At 33.7% G+C, this 12,528-nt stretch overlaps 1 protein-coding gene and 1 pseudogene across 16 annotated transcripts in view; one reads left to right on the forward strand and one right to left on the reverse strand.

Annotated features, from left to right (window-relative positions):
• NUMB (NUMB endocytic adaptor protein) overlaps positions 1-12,528 on the reverse strand; it is a 129,048-nt gene that overhangs the window by 71,216 nt on the left and 45,304 nt on the right. The gene's annotated exons all lie outside the window — the stretch shown is intronic.
• Positions 9,365-9,483, forward strand: LOC120619864 (uncharacterized; annotated as a pseudogene).

The following is a 12,528-nucleotide window of genomic DNA, read 5'->3' on the forward strand; positions in this document are numbered from 1 at the left end:
TTCTTTGAAGGGGATGATTTTGGCAATCCAATATAAAAATCTTTCTTAAAAAGAAAAAATAGTAATAATATTCTACAAAAATCTTACAGGATAATTTTTTTAAATGGCTCATCAAGACTATTATCAAGGTGAGTTTTTATGAATGTCGCCAGTCTAATAATTGAATTACATTATTTATTAAAATGATATTACATAAAAATAATTATTAAAAAGACTGTGTTCATTGTATCTCAAAGATTTGATAAAGAATGAACTCTCACCTCCCCAAAAAATCTCTTTTTAACAAATAATCGCGAAAATGGCCTTCAAATTTTCTTAGTAAATTTATAAGTGTCCTGTTCGTCTGGATCAAAGACCATTTAATTTCTACAAAACACTATTTCTGCAGAAAACTTATATATGAAATATTTAGGAAATTTTTACAATATGCACTTTATAAATTTTTAAGAAAATAAATACAGGACATGAAGTGTTCTAGGTTACTAGGCAATAAACTCCAAACAAAAAATTCAGGTTCTTCTGCTCTGTATCTTAACAATTTGGATTTTTATACTTGATCAGCATTTCCTCCACTACTTTACTTTCTTTAAATGATGAGAATAACTTTTTTCCTTTTTTAATGAATCTTATAAATAACTAATAAGGTCAAATTGGTTCAATCACAACTCAGATACATGAAGATTTTAATTTAGCAATTTTAAAGTAAATTTTTATCTTTATATAACATAACAGAAAATTTGCAAATACCACCAATTATGCACATCTTGTTCCATTTACTTTGTCATTCTCTCTTTTTCATACATTTTTTTTTCTGAACCATGTGATAATAAGTTTCAGACACTGTACCTTTTTAGTTCTCAGTATTTCTATGTATTTTCCTAGGAATATGAACATTCACTTAATCACAGTATAGTTAACCAAACCATTATTGTATCAATGTTAAAATTTCTATTATACAATTGCAGTCCATATTCAAATACAGTAACTGTCTTTAAAATGTCCTTTAAAGCTACCGATTTCCTTAGTCCAGAACCCAATTCAGGATAATGCATTGCATTTGCTGGTAATATCTCTTCAGAATCTTATCATCTGGAACAGTTCCTCAGTCTGTCTTTTAAGACTGATATCTTTAAAGAATATAGACCAGTTATTTTGTAGAATGTCCCTCAACGTAGGTTTGTCTGATGGTCTCACGTGTTTAAATTCAGGCTATGCATTTTTTGTAGGAATGTCACAAACATTGGGTTTTCTCACTGTATCACATCAGAAGTCGCAAGAAGTTTGTGGATCCTATTATCAGTGCCTTACTTTGATCATTTGGTTAAGGAGTACCTGTCAAGTTCTCCACTGTGAAGTTACTGTTCTTCTCTTTGTAACAAGTAAAAATCTTGAGGCTGTGTAAACATCATATTCCTCATCAAACTCTCACCCAACAGTTTTGGTGTGAAAGTACAATTTTAATTGTTCCAAATTGGTCATTTTCTAACTTCAACAGTTCTACATTTGTATTTGCTATTTTAAGGAAGAACTTTCCCTTCTCCCTCATTTAGTTATTTATTCATTCATTCATTTACTTATATTTGTATAGACCCACAGATTCTTATTCTCTCAATGGGTTTTAATCTACAACTATCATTATTTATTTGGCCACTGGATGCTTCTCTAAAGGTTCTTGTTCCTTTTGACATGGCCCCATCATTCTTTGATTACCTTCTTACTTTGTAAAATAATAATATGTTCCAGACTCCTCTTGTATTTTCCCTGATCTAATTCTTCCTGGGATCAGCCATTTCTTCAAGGAGTTCTGCTTTCCTTTTAGTGGAGAATCATTTAGAAACATATGGGAGTTAGGAGTGTTATTGTTATCAAAGATGTAATTGCTTCTAGGCCTTCTTAGCAAACAAAGCTGGAATATACATACATACACACGTAAGCATATGTGTACACCATACATATTCATACAAATATGCATGTATGTCTATAGGGAATATGTGTATACGTGCACACATGCGTATTTTTCTACATTTACATAAATATTAAAAATCATGAGTTCATAACCTCTAATTCAAATCCATCATCATAGAGTTCATTCTAGCCTTCTTTTCCATATATAAAATTCCTTTCTCCAATAATGAAAACCCTGGCTCCCATTATACTCAATACACTTATTCATTTGTTCAATCCTAGACTAGATAGAAAATAGCTTCGAAATTGCCGATTCATATCACTACAAAAAATCAGCCTACAGACTAGGGTTCATTATTTGTTTATAGTTATTTTTATCTTGAGTTTGAAAGTATTCTATATTCAAAATTAAAGTGATTCTCAAAACAACCTTTACCATAATGTGTTTTAAATCTTATCTTGCTAGATTTAACCAATTCTAGAGGAAAAAAAATCAGACTTCAAGATATCCTTCAGTAGGTGAATGGATAAACTGTGATATAGCCAAAGAATGGAATATTATTCAGCACTAAAAAGAAATGAGCTATCAAGCCATGAAAAGACATAGAGAAACCTTAAGTGCGTATTAATTAATAAATGAAGAAAGCCATTCTGAAAAGGCTACATAAGGGACAGCTTTGCTCATTAAGTTACATTTGAGCAGACAGATCTGAAAGTACTGAGTAGTGAGCGGGCCAGCCCAAGTAGATAGATGGGAGACAGGATTCCACAGCAAGTACAAAGGTCCTGAAGCAGAACTATGTTCAGTGTGTTAGAGGAAAAGCAAGGAGGTGATGTGGCTACAGCATCGTAAGAGAAGGAAGGGCAGGAAATGAGGTCAGAAAGACAGCTTCATAGGGTTTCATGGGATATTGCAAGTACTTGGGCTTCTATTCCTAATAAGATGACTGCCACTGAAGGGTTCTGAGCAAAGGAATAATAAAATTCATATTTTTAAAGGATCATTTTGGCTACCCTACTGTAAACAAATCATAAAGCTGGAACCAGTTAGGAAGTTATTAAACTAGTCCAGGTGAGAGGTGATAGTGGCTTAGATCAGTGACAGCAGTGAAGTTAGGTTAGAGAGACAGTCCACTTTCTATGTGTGCCCTCAGCATCATTAGAGACCACATCTGGAGCAGCAGTTGCAAGAGAAATCACCAAATGATTAAATTTAAAATCATCCAGTCATTTTCCAGGACCTTTCTAAACTGGCAGAATTCTAGATATATCATATCTTAAGAGTGGAGCTGACAGGTTTTGTTAATGAGCTGGATGTGCATAAAGTAAAGAGTGAAAGATGACCTTAAGGTTACTGGCCTGAGCAATCACAAGAATGGAGCTGCCACTTACAGAGATAGGGAAGACAGAGATGGGATAGGTTGCAGGGGGCAAATCAGGAGTTTGGGTGATAAGCCTGATAAAATGTAAAAGTTTATGAATGATAGTTATATGTCTAACTTTTAAAAAATGGCTAGCTCCAAGTCTTACACCCATTATATTCATCATTAAACAGTCATAATCTCCAAGCCTGAATATAATATCTCCTCCCTCTGAATCACCATTTATTTCACTTCTTATAGCATTTAATATGATTAATATTAAATAATATTTTATGTGTATTATAACTATTGCTGTATGTCATATGCCATACAACTTAGATACCTTGAAAGGAGAGTTCATGATTTATGGTTGTATAATAGTAAAAAGGGCCACCTTCTATTAAGCATATTTATCAATTAGCTAATTTAATCCTTCTATTATCACTTCTATTATTAGTATTTAACATATGAGAAATTCAGGTTCAGAGTTATTAAGTGATGCGAAATTACACAGCTAATGTATAGGCTGGCATTTAAACTCGGGTTTGTCTGAATCTAAAGCCAATGACTCATGTTGTCTTTAATCAACCTCAGTACCTAATTTAAAGCCTTGCATGCAAAAGGCATCTAATATATTCATAGTGAATATATAACTAGACAAAAAAAAAAAGTAACTCTGTCTTGAGACAGAAGGTGAATTACAGTCAGACCAATGATCAGAACATGACTGGAAGAAAGAGTGAAAAAAGAATAAGAAAATTCTTAGTAACGCTTACAAAACTTGGCAGAATTAATGCATGCCTATCAGGCCATCCAAATTGGCCTTCTTGGATGCCTTAAACCTGCCATCTTTCTTTTTACCTCAAGGTTTCTAATCCACAGTTCTAATAACCTCTTAATTCACCCTAAATTAATTCTATTCATCTGTCAGAGCTCTACTCAAATCACTTCCTCAAAGTAGTAGCTGTCTTTGACCACCTCCTCTCACCTAAACTAAATCTCTATCACAAGCTCATACTACCCTGTAATTCTCTTTTACTTGTTTATCACAACATAAATAAATGTGTACTTATTTCCTCTCTTCCATAGAAGAATATAAACTTCATGAGAGCAGGATCCTCATATGTCAAGTTCACTGTAATGATTAATATATGCTTAAAATTATTTATAATATTGTTTATTATAAGTCATTAATATTGTTTAATAAATGATTCAATAAATAGAGACATCCATTACAAATGACAAGAATAGATTATATCAGACCAATTCAAGAACTATAAGAACTAGATTTAAAAACAAACAAAACAAACAATGACACACACACAGAAGGCAGTCAGGATGTGAGAAGCAAAAATACCACAAAAAAAAGAAATAAAGAGCTAAGCCTGACATTCTCCACCACTCTCGCCTCCTGAGGCAACTAGCTGCAGATTAGAGCTTTGGCAGTCTCACAGGGCTGCACAGACAGAATGGAGTTCAGAGCTTATCAAGACAGGCAGGATTTGAGGGGCTAAGGTTCCAGAGAAAAGGCAACCACAGAAAAGTGAGTCTGGACATCCTGTTCTGCTTTTGCCTTCAGGATATTTACTGAATCCTAACCTGTTTGGGGACAAGAGACCAAAAATCAAGCAAGCAAAGTGCCTATTTTAAAGCAAAAAAGGTAAGAAGAACTTTTGGTAGCCTCACTGTTTAAGCAAAAGAAAAATTCAAGGCCTGCCGAGAAAGAGAGGCCCTGGCAAACACCCCAGGATTTCATATGATACCTCTGAAAGACAACACTCTTGGAGTAAGGAAACTGGCTTTAAATCAGCCCTTAAGAAGCCTAAAACAAAGACTCGAGTCATTTCAAGAATGTATTGGATGAAGGTCATCTGCTCCTACTTTTATCTACTACCAGAAAAAAAATTAAATCCTTTCTAGAAAACAATATCATCATCAAGAGCCTCTAGTCTGATACTGATTTTTTAAACGACCAGGAATGCTATGAGACAGAACCAAATGAATGAAAGCCAAGAGAAAAAGCAGATGACAGAAAAAGACAAAAAGGGGATCTAGATATTGTAATTATCAGAGATTTTAAAATAACTGTGATTAATATTTTCAAGAAAATAGATGACAAGGTGAAAATTTCACCAGAAACTGGAATCTATAAAAACAAATGAATAATAATTAAAGTGAAATTCTAGAATACATATGAAATTAATAATAAAATAGATGCTTGTTAAAGTAGACTGAACACTAAATGAACTAGAAAACAGGTCAAAAGATATCACCCAGGAGAACAGAAAAAAGAAAAATACAGAAAAGCGCATAAAACAAGGGATACAGGGAAAGATCTAATGTACAGATATCTAGAACCCCAGAAGTGAGTGAGTGAAAGAGTGGAGCAGAAGCAATATCAGAAGAAATATTCCAAACCTGACAAAAGACATCAAGCAACAGATTCAAGAAGGTCTATGGAACTCAAGCATCTTAAATATGAAGAAAACCACCTAGAGGTATTATTGAAAGCTGATGAAAACCAAAAACATGGCTTCTCTAACAAAAACAAAGGAATCAGAAGACAACGGGATGAAAGAAAATAAATGCCAACCTCCATTTCTATGCCACTAAAAATATCCTTCAAAAATAAGGACAAAATAAAAAGTGCTTTCAGACAAAAACAGAACATTCACTACCAGTAGATTCACATTAAAAAGAATTATCTATGAAGAAAATAATCTCGAATGGAAGTGTAACACAAGAATCATGACTACTACGAAGAGGAAATATGTGAGTAAAATTAAATAACTAAAATAATAATAAAATTAAAGCAAAGCAAAAAAGAAAATAAAAAGGGACTGTTAAGTGGAATGAAAGAGCTATAAGTTCCTTGTATTGTCCAGAAAATAACAGCAGTACACTGTGAGTAATAATGGCCATAATAATTCCTCCCATTCCTTATGCACACGCCTTTACAATGTGACTTTGCTACTCCTCCTATCAAGAGGTGGAATCTATTTCTCTACCTCTTGAATTAGGGCTTGGCCATGTGACTTGCTTTGGCCAACAGGACATTGGAAAATGTCACCAAGGACTAGAAAAGTGCTTGCACGTTGGAATTTGTCCTCTCTCGCTACTCTTAGAACTTTGAGCCACCAGATGACTAAATCTGCCAGCTGGAAAGGCCACATGGAAAATAAATTCCCTACTTTTACCCTGGTCAGAGCCTGCCAACCAACGTATGAGCCAAGCTATTCTTCCAAAAGCCATCAATAGTCGCAGAGATCAATACAGCCAAACCAAACTGTCAATCCACAAACTCATGAACTAGTAAATGATTTAAGTCACTAAGCTTTTTATGAAACAAAAACTAGCTGATACAGAACATATAAAAGTATATTAGTGGTTCTCAAAGTTGACGTTGCTCCCCAGAGGACATATAGCAATGTCTGAAGACATTTTTGGTTGTCACAACTGGGTGGATGCTACTGGCATCTAGTGGGTAGAGGCCAGAGATGCTGCTAAACATCCTGCAAGGCCTCTACAACAAAAAATGATCCAGCCCAAAATGTCAACAGTGCCAAGGTTGGGACCTCCTGAAGTAGAGCACGACAGAATGAGGCAGCCTTTAGAATAATCCTACTCAACAGAACTGTCTGCAATAATGAAAATGTTCTGTATTTGTGCTATCCAATATGGTAGCAACTAGTCACTTTTGGCTAGTAAGCACTTGAAATGTGGTTAGAGTTTCTATTTTATTTGGTTTTAATTAATTTAAATTTAAATAGTCATATATGGCTAGTAATAACTTCTGTAATGGACGGCATAGCCCTAAAATTTAGATGCTAGTGATACTGAGAGTAGTGAAATTATATTAACAGTGGGAACGAAGAGTTTGATAGTTAAGGCCTATAGTCACTTGCTACAAATAAATATTCCAAACATTCATTTCAATATTTATAAATTCTAAAATGTACTATACTGATAAAATAAACTGGAAAAAATTTTAAAATAAATTTACCATATTCTGCCAAAAAAAACAATTATTCATGAAATACTAGCTAAAAACCTTATCTAAAGGGCTTTTGTAGATTATTAGCATGAAAGCCTTAGAAATTTCCTATGCCTTTTTTTTTAAGTTGAAAGTGATTTAAGAACTGCTGAATTTTGGAGGCCTTCAAATTGTACTAAATGAACAGCTTTTAATCAAATCATTTCAGGTAATTAAATATTCATTTACTGTATTACTCACTCCCCCTGTAGCAGTTCACTATTCTTCCTTATCCTCTTCTCTATCCCCATCCCAAGAGAAGGAAGTATTTGATCCAATGCTAGTACAATCCCACAGAATTTTTTTTTTTAACTTGTCAGCATTAAGTAGGTCAGTTTTCTGCTCTAGTGGGTGTTTTGGCAATAGATTTTCTTACTAGAATACAGTGGCTACTCTGCCTGGTAAGCACATACCACAAAATAAAAGAAGACTTTGAATAACTCTCCTAAGGGAAGAACAGGCTGCTTGATCTCTAGAAGAAAATCCCTGAGCCTTAACTGAATACTACCAGGAAACTGACAGAAAAAACGAAACAGAAATAAAGAAAATTCCAATTCAAAATTTGTTCTATATAGTGAAATCTAAAGATTTTAAAGGTCATCAGCATCTAGTGACCCACAAAGATTTTGTTGGAACTCTGATATGTGCTCGGCCCAATTCTAATCATTGAGATTATATAGTTAAAAAAAAGGTAATAACAGACATTCAATCTATCAGATGTTTTGTTAGTAAGAACTCTAATAGAAGAAACCTTACCATTAAAACAAAAATTCTGGAAAACCTCTCCCTTGTAAGATATAACTTCCTTGTGAGGAAAATTTTTTTTTTTAAGTCAGATATAACTTAAAACTTTTAATGATTATTATGGCAGAAAGCAAATTTGGTAAAATTTATTAGAATAAATGATATACATAATTAAGTTATTCTTATTTCTTTAAAATATCAGTATTGTCTCTCTATTGTGGGTCTGAGAATTCAGTTTTACATTTTAATAATTTGTAAATCAAATATTAAAGAAGAAACTTGACAGGTACACATTCAATCAGTTAATTTACTTTACATCAGATCAAAAGTTCCTTCAAGGGCAAGATTAATATCCCCTACTAAGAATAGTGGTTCAAATAAAAGAGTGAAACAACTATATTTACTGAATTTGTTTTCCACAAAATTCCAAGAATTTTCACAAATCCTGGAAGAAAAATGTTACATCTTACAAGCCAGATCACTAGTTTATGTGGTTATAAAACATACTTAAACTCACTAGGAACAAATTACATGAAAAAATAATTCACTGTAACCAATATTCACATTGCTATAAAATAAGCTGACATTTGCTTTACTATACTGCACAGAAGCAAAATATTTAAAAATTTTGAAAATTCCAAATATAATATAAATTCCAGAAAAAAGCCAGAAACTCATTCATGTTCACCTTAATAACTGAAAGAAATTCCCTCCAATACTTTATTTTCTTAAAAAAAAAAGGTGGGGGCGGGGGGGAGGGGTTCTCTCATCCAAGAAGCTAGCCACTCTCTTTGCTACTGCCAGAAGTTAAAAGTAGATAAAATCAAATTTAAATGAGTAAAAAATTTGTATCTGAATGTCAGAATAGACAATGGCTATCTACATAGAAAAAAAAATTCCCATCACTGTGACCAAGTAATAAGTTCTCATCTTACATTATATTCTGTTTTTGAATGTACTTATTCCTTGACAAAATGTCATAAAGTCAGCTGAATGTAGTAAGCAATTGAGATAGAGACCATTTTCAAGACCAACAAAACCATCAAAAGATATGAGGGTTTTTTTCATTTATACATAAAGCAATTGAAGATAACAAAGTAGCTAATTTGCTACATGGCCCATCTAACATATATCCATTCGTTTGACTCTAACTTAATTTCCGGAATTTAGCTGTGTCTGAAAAGTCCCCAAGATGACTAGGATACCTTTGTGAACCCTGGAATCATTCTGGAATCACTCTAGTAAGCTAATAATAGCCCATTAATAAGACTTAAAACTCTGGGTGGGGTGTGTGTATGTGTGTCTAAAGTCAGCTCCATCCATCTACAGCCATGCCACCCTGAACAAGCCCGATCCCATCTGATCTCAGAAGCTAAGCAGGGTCAGGCCTGGTTAGTACTTGTATGGGAGACCACTTAAGAAGGACAGGTGCTATAGGCGTAAAAAATAATAAATAAATAAATAAGAGATTGTAAACTGACAAGGTCCTTGCAATCTACGAGGTCAACCAAGGGTTGCCTCACCAAAAAAAAAAAAAAAAAAAAAAATCACCATAAGAAAACTATATTAAGGATGAAAAAAGCTTGCTTAGAGACAAAAAGCCACTGAACTAACATTATTTCTATTCTCTAGTATTTCCATTTCTGCTTGTATCCTCCAATATCCTAGTATTATCTATGAAAACAGTTCTAGCTCTATATTATCATTTCTATAATTTTCTCTTTTATTATCAGTATTCTCCTATCCATCTCAGAATCCATTCTTTCATACATTTAAAATTCCATCCTAATCTCTGCTATTAACTTGTTTGGGATAGGGAGTGAAATTCCCTATCCCATGTTTTTTGTTATTGTTGTTTTTAAGACTACGATATGATGGCAAAAACTGACACAGTGTTTGGTGTCACATATTTATTTTCTGTTCTACAGTTCTTTTGATCTTTTTGCTCTCTACGTCATATCTCCAATAGGGCTGAAAAACTGCAATAGCATATGGAACTTTAAGTCAGAAGACCTGTGCTAAAAACCTGACTGCCAATTTCAAAGTATATGACTTTAAATAAGTCATATAATGTCTCTGGCCTCCATTTTATACATATCTTCTCTTTTTACTTAATAAGGTGGGCGACAGCATAAAGTTAGTACTATTCTTATGTCATGGGTAGGGAAATATGTACATGATGAAAACAACTTTAAAATCATATGATTAAATAGTCACTGCTTAAAATACTTTACAGGATTACATGCCAAAAGACCACCGAAAATTAACCTATGTTTTATCTACTTATCAACAAAAATGAAAACAAATGTAACAAAAATCCTTATAATCCGTGTTATGAAGACATAATATGTAAAGAGCATTTTAAAAACAAAGGACAAAAAACAATGACAGATGCCAAAGGAAGAAATATAAATCCATAATAAAAACATTGGTCCAGCATTTCTATTTCTCAGAACTATACTAAGGGCATAACACAAATATACAAAGATGAATATAAAAAATGTACACTGTAGCACCATTTATACTAGAAAAAAACTGTAAACTTAAATATAAGAAAATGAAAACTGGCTGAATAAATTATGATACATCTAAACCACATACAATGGAGCTTTTAAATTATCAAGTGCTAAAACAAGCCCTCCTTTGAGAACACATTAGAATATTGGGATAGAGGACAAATGTAGTTTGAAAAAAACATTCTAAAGTTATCATTGCTTTGATTTGCTTTTAGAAACCGTAATTAATTTATTTTGAAATTTCGTTAAACATGAAAGCAGAATGAGATTGTTGTGTTTATCAAAGGAATTTTTAAAATCTTATCTATTTAAACATCAAAGATCATATCCTTCTTTGAAGCCTTCCCCAATCCTCCAAGCAAAGTCAGATGCTCCCTCCACTGTTCCCCAAAACACTCTTTGGATAGCTTTGTATTAAGAGTCATTACTCGGTACTGTCTGTCTTCCTTATAAGACTGAGTTCCTTGTGGACAAAAGCTAGATCTTAATCATTATTGTCCTCAATACTTACAACAGGTCCCAGCGCACAGTAGGCCCTGTAAAAAATGCTTGTGGAATGTCTACATTCAAATTTGACTTTTTTGCGTATCAGATACACTACCTTAGGCAACTTTTAAAACCTCTTTCAGCAACAATAGGGACACAATATTATGAACAATTTTATAGCATTGTGTGAAGGATTAAAGCCCCAAGTATAAACATATTTGGCCTGAGTGGTATATAGACGGCACCAAAAAATGCTACTTTGCTTTCCTTTTTTCCTGATGACAGTGTCATTAAAAATTTAGAGAAACTCATCTCCCTAAAGAGAACTGAAGTGCTTGAAATGAACGACAAAGATAATAATCTTGCAGAAATTTAAATTTAAAAATAAATTTCCAGTTGTGCTTGTTAGGGACCATAATAAAACCACTATTTCAATGGCGAAAATTCCTTCTCTCTTCTGTTTCAGACAGCTGTGAACACATGATATCGATCAGTGGTTCTCAAGCTTTAGCATACATCAGAATCATCCGGAAGGCTTGTTAAGGTACAGATTGCTGGGTCCTACCCCAAAAGTTTGATTCATTAGGTCAGGGAAGAGCCATCAGAATTTACATTGCTAACAAGTTCCCAGATGATGCTGATATTACTGGTCCAGGGACCACGGTTTGAGAATCACTTATATAGGTAAGCAATCAAGTCCAGTCTTCCTCAGGAATTTTTTTTTTTTCTGATGCTAGGAGGAAGATTACCTCTCTTTCTCTTAGATGGCAAATATAAAACCAATGTAAACTGGAGGTACTTGCAGCCATCTTCCCTGACTACTTGAAGAAAGCTACTTGTGGTAGAAGGCAAAGAGGCAAAGAAAAACAGAGTTGAGAACTAAGAAATAAAACTAAGAGCCCCTGACAGTCATTTGAGCCCCTAATCTCTGCTAAATCAGAAATTAGGATTATTCAGTTACTTGAGCCAATAACTCTTTCTCCCCCGTAAACTGGGTTTCTGTCTCTGCAACTATTAGAGTCCTAACTAAAACTGTGGAAAAGAGGAGTGGAAGAGATGAAGGCACGAAGTTCTAATAACACACACAAGCCATGACAACACTAACAAAGTGAAACAATGAACATTTTGGTTATAACCCGTAATCTGAAAGAAGTTACCACATTTGGTGGTTTCTTGGAAACTAATTTCCGAGCTGGAATATCAGACCAAAACCCTTTCCACAAGTTTACAAGTAAGCTTCAATGGATACCACAGGAAATTAGACAGTTGTGCCTTAATATCCAACCTCGCTTAGCTTTATTAGCTGTAGTTTACAGTGAGCGCAGCTCTCTAAGTCTAGCCACACACTGTCATAAAATTTATTTAGTCTATAATATCAATAATTAAAATATGATTTGTCCCTCCATTCCCTTATTAAGTCTCTATTACATAAAGATACCCTGATAAATATGTCCAACAGGTTCACAAGGCAGAGAACCAGGTT

The sequence above is a fragment of the Pteropus medius genome, unplaced genomic scaffold, assembly GCF_902729225.1.
Source record: "Pteropus medius unplaced genomic scaffold, Ma_sr-lr_union100, whole genome shotgun sequence".
Taxonomy (NCBI): Eukaryota; Metazoa; Chordata; class Mammalia; order Chiroptera; family Pteropodidae; genus Pteropus; species Pteropus medius.